General features: G+C 37.7%; 1 pseudogene; it reads right to left on the reverse strand.

Annotated features, from left to right (window-relative positions):
• Nucleotides 1-6,922, reverse strand: part of LOC107660238 (ewing's tumor-associated antigen 1 homolog) — an 8,455-nt pseudogene extending 1,533 nt beyond the window's left edge.
• Between the last annotated feature and the right edge of the window lie 7,206 nt (nt 6,923-14,128).

The following is a 14,128-nucleotide window of genomic DNA, read 5'->3' on the forward strand; positions in this document are numbered from 1 at the left end:
CGTTTAGTTTACACTCGAAGTAGATTGGTCTCTCTAAGCGAGATCCCAATTCGTCGGTCATCTGACGTGACGTCGAGAGTGACCGACTGAAAGGGAACATTGTTTTGTTTTAGTCATAGTTTTTGTCTTTTGACAAAAATATCCTTTAAATTGAGTCAAATTTCATACTGTAATACTAATTAATTTTGGTCAATTTTACTGAGACTAAAATGTCGTCCTATTTATTCAATGAGAAAGTGCAACATTAAACCAAATATTCAAACATTTTATATATTAATTTAAACAAGCATCAGCATTCAACAAAAAAATGTAAAAACAATTCCTTTTTGTGAAAATGAGATCTCCTAAAAATAACACTATGACGAGTACACTATTGTAATTGTAGTAATTGTAACACTATTGCCTCCACCAATTTTATATATTTTATATCTTATCTTTTATAGGGTTATATGATTCGTATGATGCAGAAAAAGCAGACAGAATTGTGGAATCCAGTTAAAAAAATAAAATAAAATACAGTATAAAGGAAAAATGTCACAGAATTTGGCAAATTTAGGATGAAAAGTAGGACTGTTCAATTAATCAAATTATGAAATGTGCTAGCGTCTGTGAATATTAAAGTGCAAAAGATGAAATATGAAGATAAATATGAAGTCTGTATTAAATTTGTATTAAATAAAAAAAAAATCAGAAAAAAAATCAAAACAAGAGACAGCATTTCTGGAAAAAATAAAACAGTTCACAGGGTACTATTATTATTGTATATTATTAATTTGTTACTGTTTTATGAACTACACTGATTCAACATGTTTTTTATTATTTACATTTTATTAAACCATTAAAATAAAATCCAGAAAAATAAAATGAAAAACACCAAATTTTGGAAGAATAAAACAGATTTCATAGGTCCCTAATAATGTGATACATTTGAATAAATTGATGTTTAATTATTTCATAATTTTGATTAATTAGATATGCTTTTTATGATGTAAATTAACATTTTATTAAAATGATTAAAATGAAAATTGAAAAATAATAATAATTTTGAAAAAAAAAAAATAATTGAATTAAATCAATCATCATGATTAAATAATTAAAATAATCATCATGATCATCACGATGCACAATTGTCTTTGTTCTCCATTAAAAAATAAATAAATAAATAAAATAAAATAAAAAAACTAAATAAACTAACATTTTAATCATCATTTCATCATTTTGTTGTCATGATTAGCACTGCTTGAATTTGTTCATCACACAAATGGCTTCTAAAGACTTGGAATATAGTGCTCAAGTGTCACGGTGCATGCGGGGAGATGAAGCGAGGACTCAATTGCAGGAGAAATGGTTATTTATTTTAATAATGAAAATGAAACAAAAATCAAACTCAAACCACCCCGAGGGGGAAAAACAGACAGGCAGGCTCAAAACTGCACTCCATGCAGACATATAACACACACAATGAGAAATGACGGATCAGCACAGGATGACAGACACAAGGAGAATAAATAGGAACCAAACGAGGAGGCTAACGAGGGAGACACAGGTGGAGCAACTTAAACTATAACGAGGTAACAAGATGGGAGGGGCAAGACAATAGACAGGAGAGAGCACATGGCAACAGACAAACACAACACAAGCCATGTGCTCACAGAACAGAGTCATCTGATGGCCCTCCTGGGCACACCTGCTGAAGACTGTGACAGAACCCCCCCCTTAAGGAGCGGATTCCAGACGCTCCACCAAGAGCAATCCCGGAGGGAGGCGGAACGGAGGTGGATCAGGGGGAGGGATGGTGGGCCAGGCCTGTGTAGTGGAAGAGGCCCTGGGGATAGAGGTAACCCAGGGTTCCAGGGTGGGGCCGGCCGGGCAGGAGGCCAGGGTGCCAGGGCGGGGCCGGCAGGGCAGGAGGCCTGGGCGGGGCCAGCAGCCTGGCAGGCAGCAAGAGCGGAGCCTGCCTCAAGAAGGGAGCCGGCAGGGCAAGCAGCTGGGGTAGAGCTGACAGAGAGCGGAACTTAAGTGGAGCCGACAGGGCATGAAGCTTGAGCGGAGCCGACAGGGCATGAGGCTTGAGCTTGGGCGGAGCCAGCAGGGCGTGAGGCTTGAGCGGAGCCGACAGGGCGTGAGGCTTGAGCTTGGGCGGAGCTGGCAGGGCGTGAAGCTTGAGCTTGGGCGGCGCCGGCAGGGCAAGGAACTTGGGTGGCGCCGGCAGGGCAAGGAGCTTGGGCGGCGCCGGCAGGGCAACAGGCTCTAGGGAGGCCTCCCGGCCTTGAATGACGGAAGAAGCCTTCTTCCTCTTCCTCCTCTGTTTCCGAGAGGGTGGCACTGCAGCTTCGTCTGCCACCTCTGGGGGCGCTGCAACCCCTTCGGCCACCACCGGGGGCACTGCAGCTTTATCGGCCGCCTCTGGGGGCGCTGCAACCTCTTCGGCAACTCAAACCACCCTGAGGGGGAAAAACAGACAGGCAGGCTCAAAACTGCACTCCATGCAGACATATAACACACACAATGAGAAATGACGGATCAGCACAGGATGACAGACACAAGGAGAATAAATAGGAACCAAACGAGGAGGCTAACGAGGGAGACACAGGTGGAGCAACTTAAACTATAACGAGGTAACAAGATGGGAGGGGCAAGACAATAGACAGGAGAGAGCACATGGCAACAGACAAACACAACACAAGCCATGTGCTCACAGAACACAGTCATCTGGTGGCCCTCCTGGGCACACCCGCTGAAGACTGTGACACTCAAGTCTACTGGACGACAGTTACGATCATTTTATGGTGCTTTTTATGTATTTTTGGTAAGGAGAAAAAAAGTCTGGTGTGCTTCCGCTGAACTGAAAAGAGCGTTGTGAATATTCCTGAAAACATTCCCCCGTGTTCCACGGAAGAAAGAAAGTCATAGGGGTTTGGAACAACATAAGGGTGAGTAAACGATGACACAATTTTCACTTATGTTTGAACTATTCCTTTAACAGGTTAAACAAACTTGCAGATTACAGTCATCTAATGTAGGAGTATTCGATGATGCAATTTCAGAGCTAATGTTCTGCAGGCGCCACAGTGTACAAAGCTTACCTTTGTTGGTTAGCGTCATGGAGTCAGACAGATGTCTTTTGAAGGTGTAATGGTGGGTGTTAGAAGCATTTCCTACTGTTGCGCTGTGTAGCCTAACAGTCTGTGAGGTGGCTCTGACAGAACCAAGCCTGGGTCCTAAGGGACTTTTGCCTTGTGTATGCCCATAATGCTGAGCACTAAGACACGGTACTGAATTAGAGCGGGCAAAGATGAGTGTGGACTTTGTGGGTTCTTGTGGTTGGCCCTTATTGTTGATGCCCATGGTCTGAGCACAAATGGCGGCAGAAGAAGAAGGTGCTTTAGATGCAAAGCTTCTCGATTTATCATGTGCACATTTTTTGTACTCCTCGTTGCGTCTTTGCTGTTCCTGACTTGCTGATAACTTCTCCACGTCATCGCAAGCCTGACAAAGGAGATCCTCGTCGGCTTCTTCATTCCACAGAGCATCGGAATCAAACAGAGACTTCATGTCCTCCTCTGAAACCCCATCAAACTGAGCAGAAGCCGTCTGACGTGAAACTCCACAATCTCTGGTCATTCTATCGAGCTCAACTTGTCTTGAATTCTGGGATGAATGTGTTTGCTGCTTTACTTCGTCCACAGGCGAAGTCGTTAGCAGTTTTTCAGTAGTATGATTCTGGGCAGAAGTAGGCGGCTCCGACCTAAAAGTGCATTGATTAGATGTTTTAACTTCAGGAAGTGTTTTGGTAAAGGTGCTGGTTTTGCTGGTGCTTTGTTGAGTCTCTAAGCAGAAGCTTCTGCCTTTAGATACAGAGGGATTAACCTTGGCCACAAGATCACTTTCGCTAGAGACAGACTCAGGCTGAGCAGGGCTTGGTTTCTGAGCTACACTCAAAGGCACTGCATTCTGAGTCACAAACGAGTCATGCAGAAGATCATCGTTTTCCCAGTCATCATCAAAGTCCACCTTTGTGGCTTTAGGTGCATCTACAGGAGTGTTCTTGATTGCTGCAGAACTTGACTTTAGTTCTGCCTGAGCTACAGGTTCAGTTTTGCTTTCTGGTGTGCAGTTTACTGAAGGCGGGCTCAACCTCCCACTTACGTGCTGAGTGGGACCGTCAAACAGCGCCTGCAGCTCCGCCTCTTCCTGATGGGCTTGAGATGAGCAGCTGGTCAGTTATTCTGACGAGACTGGGATAGATGTTGATCTTTCTGTTGTGCTTGTACCATCACTTTGTAGCTTACTGAGTTTATTTCTTTTTTCTGTGCTCTCCTGTTGTTTCTCTTTGTCCTGTCGAGTCATATTGATGTCAAACTGCTTGGCAAGTTTCATGAGGTCCTCAACATTGTTCTGCCTAATGGAAAGAGATGGGAACATGACATAAATATGAAAATCACAAATCTATGACAGTGATTTCAGTGTGTATGCCAAAACAAAGGGGTTAATAACATGTCACTTGCATGGATCTATTAATTCAGTCAGTCAATCAATTCTGTTTATTTCGGTCCTTACAGACAACTTTTCACAAAAAATAAATAAATTAACAATTTCTGAAAAAGGTGTAGGCAGAAGCCTTGCTTATTAAGCCTACCCTTTATACATATTTAACCAATGTACGTCACTTTTTCACTAGATTAGATACAAGATTACATACATTTCCCAAAATGTAAATACTTAATTTCAAACATACATAATTACAGAAATACACAATCCAACTATTACCTTAATATGTTAAATAATACTTACACAATTTATTGATAATGAGTCATATAATTATTTAACACCACGTTTTTATACATTTTCTTAAATTTGCAAAGTGAATTACATCATTTTAATTCCTTATCACAATTATTCCATAGATTTACCCCTTTGACAGATATACACCTATTTTTAGCATTAGTTCTTGCCCTTACTTTTTTAAACATAATTCAAAAATACATAAAAAATGCAATTCGTATGTACACTGATTTGAACTCTTTTTAAAGCTTAAGAATACATATATTGGCATAAAGCCAACAACAATATAAAAGTTTTATTGGCATAAAAGTTTTTCAGAACCAATGAAACCAACATGAATACAAAAAGTACATTTCTAAAAACTTCCCACATGCTTTTACAGTAGATTTTTAAAAGATTTCTGTTATTATGAATATGTTCTTTGACACTGACTCAAAGGCTTTTAAGCACTGAGAAAAATAAAGAAAAATATTTTCAAAGTTGTAAATAAAGATTAATGGAACCTTTTACAAGGAAATACTGTTATAGTCATTCTACTTCAACATTTCGTGTTTAATTCAATGTTACTTGCCATTTCTATATAATTATTTCTTACATTTACTAGCAATTTCAGTGAGAAAAATGTTTCAAAGTAAATCCTACACCATTTTTTTCAGTGTACTAGAGATGGATGGTATGACCAGAATAATATACCACAACAGGGGTATTGATTAGACCAGGAGTTTAGCTTTAAATTTCCCCTCAATGGCTTCAGAATCCTGAAAGCTACAATACATTTCTCATAAAGTCACTGTGGTGAACACTGATCCAGTGGTGTAATGGGGAAAAAGATGGTGAAGAGATGGTTGGTATGCTAGAAATGTATCATATAAAATGTGCCCCTAATCTATTCCCTGTGTCGTACAGTTACATGTCATTTTATGTATGACGTTTACAGCATGTTTCTAGTATCCGGCATGTTACTGATTAGAGGATTCATACCGTGCTGAGATCCTCCTGACTCCGTCTCCAATCCACTGGAGCACTGAGTCCCCTTCATTTGCCGCCTTAACCTTAAACATAGTATGACTGTTAGATTACATTTACCGCGACACCCATAATTTCCATTTTACTTTCTATATTTGACTTAGTTTAATACTTACTTTTGGTGCAATCCTACTGACAATCTCTGATATCTCAATGACCCTCGCATCTCCTTGTCCTGTGAATGGTTACAAATGTATATGAAATACAAAAGTTATATTCATCTGTAAAAGGCGTTATGATACAAAATAAAACATGACAATCAGCTTACAAATTTATCTGTTTTTAGTTTTTAAATTTATAGTTTATACCACGATAAATGTACAATAGTTTTACATTAGACAAGGAAATATGGAATAATATAAAAATATAGAGTTGGACGTGTCTTAAATCAAACTAATACATGAAAGAAAAAAATAATAGGTTTTCTTACACCACCAAACCACAAACCCTAATCAGTACAATTGTTTAAGAGGATATAAATACAGACTACTTTAAGTTTTATGACCACACTTGCCATTCAAATTTTGAGTGGGTGAGTTGGTATCCCAGATGATGTCTTGCGGGGATTCAGTCTCATTAGGCGAATCTCCACTGTAACAACCGTTGAATCTGATTCTTGGTCGGCGTTTTGGGGTTTTAAAATCTGAGAATTAAGATAATAATGACAACACTACGGTTAGTATGGGGAAAATAACATTTCATGTCGACACTACGAAGAAATACCGTGGGTCTTTGGACATGTTCCACTGTAGAATCATCTTTGAAGTACCTGGGAGTGTCCCGTAAATAACATTATACATGGATGTGATAATCATTCAGTACAATGGTACTACCACCACGACACTGCGGCAGTACTTTAGTGCTGCTTTCTAAGGAGAAACATACATACATCTGCTTTGCGATTGTTGACACGCGTTGTGCTGTGACTTACAACCGTATTACTTTTGTGAAAGTGGCATGAAGTGGGATAAGACGAAGACTGGGACTGTTTGAGTCCGATCATTCGTCTCTTTGTTTTCATTTTATTCTGTGTAATAACTTCGGAAGTCCTGCTCTGACTTTCTCTCGAATCTGATATATGGCGCACACCCAGGTTTCTCGTGTCGGTCATGACTTATTTTAACTAATATAAACAATACAGCTCCAGTATTCATAACTTGGTTGAACTAGTTACAAAACCTGAGCGACATTTGGTTTAAATCCAGAAAATGTTTGGGTATTCAGGTAAGAATGCTCTCCTACATCTCCGCCATTTTTTTTGTACATTTAGATGAATACGCGTTCCTGACTGGTCCTTGGCATTTCGTTATATATATATATATACTTAAAACAATTCGCAGGTGCATAAGAAAAGTCATTAAAATGACAAAACTGAAAATAAAATAAATAAATAATGAAAACCCACCCTGTAAGTGAAACCTGAAGATTACCTTACAATGAAGTCCTTTGGGCTTTGATTGAGTAAAGCAGTGCATTATGGATGTGTATTGGAGGATGCCAGGCATGCCAGAAAAGTAAAAATGCCTAAGTACATAATAATAAATAATAATAATAATAATAATAATAATAATAATAATATCAGTAAATAAAAAGATTAGTTCGTAATATATGTCACGTGTTTATCCATGCTTTTATTCAGAACAAATATTGTATTTATATTATAATTTAAATGAATTTTTAAGTTAAAATAACTTAAAATAATTGTCTCAAAAGGAGTCTGTTTTTTCCCCTTTGGAATCAGAATTTATTCACTAAAAATGTATTCAGAATTTATTCACTAAAACTAATTTCAGTGTACAGTATCCGAGTATTTTAGTGAGATGTTCTGTCTACTTTTGTAGAAGACTGCACTTTCGAGAACCGCCATGAATATCAATTTTGGTAAAGGAACTGTTTCTCGGTTTCCAACCTCATGAAGCAGTTTGGAGCTCCTTTTTAATTATTATTTTCCAGTTATCCATTGGTAATAGTAGCTTTCTATTGGTCAACAGGGCGAAATCGTCATAGTTAAACAAACTTGAAACTTGAACTGAACATCTAGGTGGATTTTAGCATATGCACACTTTAAGATCAAATCTGTGCATATGTACCTTTTACAAATGAGGCCCCAAAACTTTCAGTGGCAAACAATTTCTTCATACATACTTTATATCAGGGGCCTCATTTATAATACATGCACAGATTTATATGCATAGATTTGAGTTTAGAGTGGGGGTACGCTAAAAACCCAAGCCAACATTTAGATTAATACAATCGTCTTTGATGTGAAAAAAGTGCTTAGTGCCACATCAGATTCTAAACAGGCGTACACACTTTTCCTTGTGGCATGTCAGAGTACTGCAGGTATTTGGAAATTTAAAGGGGTCATATGATGCTGCTAAAAAGAACATTATTTTGTGTATTTGGTGTAATGAAATGTGGTTATATTTGATTCAGTGCGGCACATCACCAACTGCTAAATTCAAATCTGCATCCGTGCTTTGGCTGGTGCTGAGCCAGACGCATTTTTACAGTGCTGCACATTATAACCAATCACACACGATTCTGTTGAGCTTATGAATGCAATGGCCAATCAGAGGCGTTCAGATGAGTAATCACTGAAACACGGGTGTTTTGTTAAGTGCCCGCTGGCTTGACTGAATTCTGCTCTCTGGCGAAATCTCTCATCATAAACAACAAAGTGCAGATGTGCGTACGAATGTAAGTAAGATATTCATTTCACAGTGTAAACAGTTTCAGTGATTATAATGGGAGTTTTTGAGAGTGCTTCAACTCTAGCTGGACTAAAGTCAGTGAAAATGTTCTTTGATAATGTAGGCTATTGCTCTCTTTCTGTACAAAGTGTTATAATTAGTAACTTACAAAGTTTTTATTAAATTGACGTTAAATACAAAGTCAGTCATATTAAAAATATTTTATTGACACCCATATCTAATACTTAAGTAAAAAGATGGGTTTTATGCATAGTTACTAGATTACACTAATATTAGGTTACTTTGCCCATCGCCCGCCACAAAACTTTACTTGTGCCCCCTCAAAAATAATAAGTGCATGAAGCCCCTGGATGTAGCAAAAGACCCAAATATGTAATAATGATTGGCGAAACATCCATGCATTTAAGGGTTAAGAAAGTGAAATCAGTATTTTGTCTTCTCCAGCAATCTGTTATGGGTCTCTGAACATGATGTATCATTCTCCTTAGGCCCATATTAAAATACCATATTTCTTCTACCCATATTTCTAGCATTTTGCTAACATTTTCTGTCAATAAATATTTATGTTTGATCGCATTACAAAACCTCAGTGTTCTCAGATATTTCATTGTGGAAACATACTTTTGAAAACACATCTCTGTTGGTCTTCTGCCCACTGATTTCCATCCATTTGCTTGTCCTCAGTAGAGCATTACTAATGCCTGCTGGACACAATTCAGGTGTTTATCCCACAGCAGCAACAAAAAAGGCTACAGCGCTCAGACATTTATCATAATACACTCTCGCTGGTTACCACACTACCTGAAATGATTTATTATAGAAGTTGGATTAATGTCAAGGATGCTGTGCTGCTTCTGTATTGTAAATATTGCTGTCTGAAGTTGGAAAACAGCTGTTTATAATGTAATAGGCATAGTGTCAAAAGTAGAAGAATAGAAAGTTTTTAACCCTATAAAGCCTACTGTATCATATTTTACAATATATATATATATATATATATATATATATATATATAATTGAGGGGGGATGTGGGGGTGATGGCATCCCCCTGGTTGAAAAAAAAAATGACAAAAAGCATCCCCTCAGTAAAACCACCATCCCCCCTTACCATCCCCTTTGGATTAATAATGTGTGTGTGTCCTTTTTTTTTCTTGTATCTGTCACTTCTTTCAGGTCTACAGTTATGAACAAGCGAGGCTTGAATTGAACCTCCATCCCCCTTACCATCCCGTTTAGATTAATAATGTTGTGTATTATGTAAAACTTATCATGCAAATTAAATGTTAAAATTCTCTACTTAAGAAGATAATTCACGAATAACAGTGATTGGCCAATCAGAATTCGGTACTGTAACAAGCTGCGCACACGCTGAAGCAAGTTTTCATGATTTTTCGCGGAAAATGGTTCAAGCGCAACTTTTGAAGTTCTTTAAAAAGACGACAACAGAAAAGGTATGGTTTTTCCTTGATTAGAATTTAAAGCATTCCCCTGACTTAATGTTATGTGTATGTGCGATAGGAGAGATGACATTATCGAGTCACCGACTTTGCAAAACCAAACAAAAACACGTCTCAAGAGTCCAAAAGCATTCACTGCGCGATGAAGCCTATTAGAATACAGTTAAAATAACCTTATAATTCAAGCAATTAAAGAAAAAAATACCCATATATGAGTTTTTATGTTTTTTATATTCATTGCACAAGCAATGTACTTGTCTGGAGCAGAATTGTGCATAGCAACAAGGTGTTTTGTTCCTTGAATGAATACATTTTTGAACGAATCGAGTAAGCCAGTGATTCAGTGGCCCATTCAGATGGACACTTGTTTCGTTTCTAATTGAATCAGCCATTTTGAACGAATCGTTTGATTTGAAAGATTCAATAAATTATTTATTAAAACAGGGACTTGCTGCCACCTACTGGCGATTTTATTGTCATCATTATTTATCCATGACAGGCCTAAACCAGCCAAGGTTTCAGCACAAAAACACATTTAGCAAAATATTGTTTAATTATCAATATTGACCAAAATTCCTCCATTTCAGGCCCCATAAGGAAAAAAAAGCTTATACATAATAGTTTATTTAATAAGGTTAATTTTTCATTAAATATAAACCTTTTTAAAAATGAAACAAATGTTGTAATAATTATGTAATATAATGTAACCCACATACACGCTCAAACTCAATTAAAGTCTAGGACTTGAGTCTACAAGGTGGACTCAGACCTAACACTAATAAAAATGAATATCTACTTTAGCGTACTATAGGTGCTCAGTAGGGCATTTTTAAGTTTGTATTGTGATTTAAATTATGCATGGATTTTAAATATGTACTTTTGTATTTATAAGTCTTTGCCAACTGCAAGCACTAGATGGTGCCTGTATTCTTTATAAGTGGTGTGTGTGCGTGTGTGTGATGTTGTGGAGGCTGCACACTGAGTGTGCTGCTGATATAGAAATGCTGTACGGTGCAGCCAGGCTCCCCTGCTGGAGCGGTGTGTGTGAGGGCCAGGCGCTGCTGTCAGCACGCACAGCTGACACACACACGCCTCAAACTCTACCTGCTGAGAGGAACCACTAGTCAAAATAAAACCCTTTAGTTGAGACATGTTCGTCTGGAATAAATGGACAAGAAAAGGCCTCTATGAAAGCTAGTGACCTTGTAGTAGTAGTGTGTCATGGGCAAGTTCTGCTGTTGCACTTGCTCTGTTGGTAATGCACTGTAACTAAATGATTTGTCAGATTATGCAGCATGGACATTCCGGCATTAATCTGTCCCTCTGTATAATGTAAGTGACTGATATTAAGTGCCTATAACTTTTCTATTTGGAACAATATAAAGGGAACGTTAGGCTAGTGATCCGAAATTAAAATAGGCCCAATAATATAGCTCAACCAAACTGTGTAAGTGAATCTCACAAAATCAAGCCCAGGTTGCATTTCACCTCCAAATAAAAAGAACCATTAAGCATTGGGACATATATATATATATATATATATATAAGGCTATTAAATGCTCTAAAATATATATTTCTCATAGGTAATTAATTCAAACTGAGGCATGAACTAATGTTAATAAATAAGACCTTACTGATATTTGGTGCGATTCACTCATGTGTTCATGAATACAGAAAGCGATATAAAACTGTTAAAATCATCACTTGCAGTGTGGGTCTAGACATCAAATTAATGTTAATGAATGGGATGATGAGGTATATACTCTATAATGACATGCAAGCATCATTAATTAAGAGATTAGAATGGGATTACCATCTGAAAATATGGTATTGGTAATAACAACGCATTTAAAAGTCACTGTAACACCCCTGTCAGATGAAATGTTAGCATTTCACAGAGCTGGATAGTTAGACGGGGAAGTAAAGGGCAAAGATTTGTAATTTTCAATCTGAATATGAGGCATCACACAGAGTTTTTCTTTTTTCCTTCGCAGTGTTTTCCATCGCCTTTCCGCCACAAACGGCAAAATGCCAAAGGCTGCTGAGCGAGAGCATTTGGCTTCTCGAGCTTCAGCCGCCCAACCCCTCTGCTCTCCTCGCCTTTCTTATTTATCTGTTCCGCCTTGGTTGTTTAGACCCAATTAAGAGGCTAATTGTGGAGATCAGGGAGGATTGCATTGTGTAAAAGTACAGAGCGCATGGCTAATTGCCGCAGCAGCTGCCAGTGTTTATGAAAAGCCGGGCGGTTCTGCGGTTCTCTCGGAGGAGAGCGAGCTCTCATCCTCCTTCTGATGTGGTAGAGAGAGCCAGGTGAGCGGCAAGCAGTCGCCAGGGTGTGCATTGCGGGGCGGAACAGAATGGAAGCTGCAGAAATAATTACCACCATCGAGGGCTTCTCTTTCTCTTATCTTGGGCTTGTGCTCCCCAAGGCAGGCAAAACCTTGAGATGACACCAAGCATGTGGTGGGACTCGGCGATATGGAAGGATTCCAGGATACAGATCCGCTGCCAGCTTTTATCTAAATGATCTCACACTTGTCTGTGGCAGGTGTTTTGGGTGGGAGTATCTGAAATAAGGCACACATTTTTGAGTCACCACTGAGGCTGTTGTCTAGTGATGCTACTGGCTCCCATAGCAAATGGGTTTTGCAAAGTAAACTTCAGGAACGTCGTTCTGCATGGACGCGGCTTGTTTTGGATGGTGTTTGAATACCATCATGCCTCTTCTCAAAGCAGAACATGATATAACGACACCTCTTGAGCTAAGTTCACTCTTTTGACATTGTCATTCTTGTAGCATTACAAAATTCCTTTTACATTATGGCACTGGCGAAAATTCATGTTTTTTTTTACGACTTTATGACTTTTTTTTTTACATTTTCTTTTGACATATGACATAACTTTGACATTACCACAATTTTTGCCATTACAACATACATTTGTAGAATTATGACTCACATTTGACATTGCATCATGTTTATGGCATTGCAAGATTCTTTTGAAGTTACAATATATTTTTTGGAATATTATTTTAGTAATGCTACATGCGTTTGGCATTCCAACATTATTTTGAGATTGTGAGATTCTTTTGACGTTACAATATTTTGTCATACAATTCATTTACAGCTTTCTTTTGGCAATATTTTTTTGGTATCAGATTCTTTTGACATTGTGATTAATTTGGCTTAACTTTTTTGCATTAGGACAGTATGTTGACATTATGTCATTATTTTGGAATTATGATTTTCTTCTGATATGAAGAAAATTAATTGGCATTACAAATTTTTTTATATTTGAACATTGTTTTAAAGTTCCAACATTCTTTTAATACGGCAACATCCCTTCACTTGGCAACATTAATTTGGCATTCTTCTGACATGAAGTAAATTACATTACAACATTTCTGACGTTTGAACTTTGTCATTAAAACATTATTTTACATCTATCTTTTGGCAATACATGCATGTATATAAAAATGTTGTAATACCATTGGTATAACAACATTCTTATGGCATGGCAACATTAATTTGATATTACAACTTTCTTCTGACATGAACAAAATTACATTAAAACATTTTTGGAATTCTGACATTCTTTTGACATTGCAATTTTTTCTGGATTATTTATTTAATTACATTATTTTAGCATTACACAATATTTTGCCATTGCAACATTCTTGGCATAATGACAATATTTTGAGTATGACATCACACCATTATTTTGACATTTCAACATTCTTTTGACATGGTGTCAGTAAAAAATCAAGGTTAGAAATGGGTGGTGCAATCAGACAGGTCAAGTTTCTATAGCGCATTATACAATACAGATTGTGTCAAAGCAGCTTTACAGTGTCAAACAGGAAATTGTGTGTCAATAATGCAAACAAAATTCAATTCTGCTGTTATGCAGCTCTAAAAAGAGGACAATAGCAAACAGTCAGTTTTTCAGTTAAAGTCAGTTCATTGTTGATTCAGTGATGTCATCGTCCAGCTCGGTTCTCTTCCAGTAGCGTCAAAGAGAATTGTGGGTAATTAGGCAGTCAATGGAGGTCTTCTACATGCAACATTTTAGTGCTCCCTAATTAGTGAGCAGGAAGATCATGCTCTGTACTTGAGAATCTCCGCTGTGGATCTCAGTCGTGCTTCC

This window comes from Sinocyclocheilus anshuiensis, unplaced genomic scaffold (assembly GCF_001515605.1).
Source record: "Sinocyclocheilus anshuiensis isolate Anshui unplaced genomic scaffold, SAMN03320099.WGS_v1.1 scaffold475, whole genome shotgun sequence".
NCBI classification, from domain to species: Eukaryota; Metazoa; Chordata; class Actinopteri; order Cypriniformes; family Cyprinidae; genus Sinocyclocheilus; species Sinocyclocheilus anshuiensis.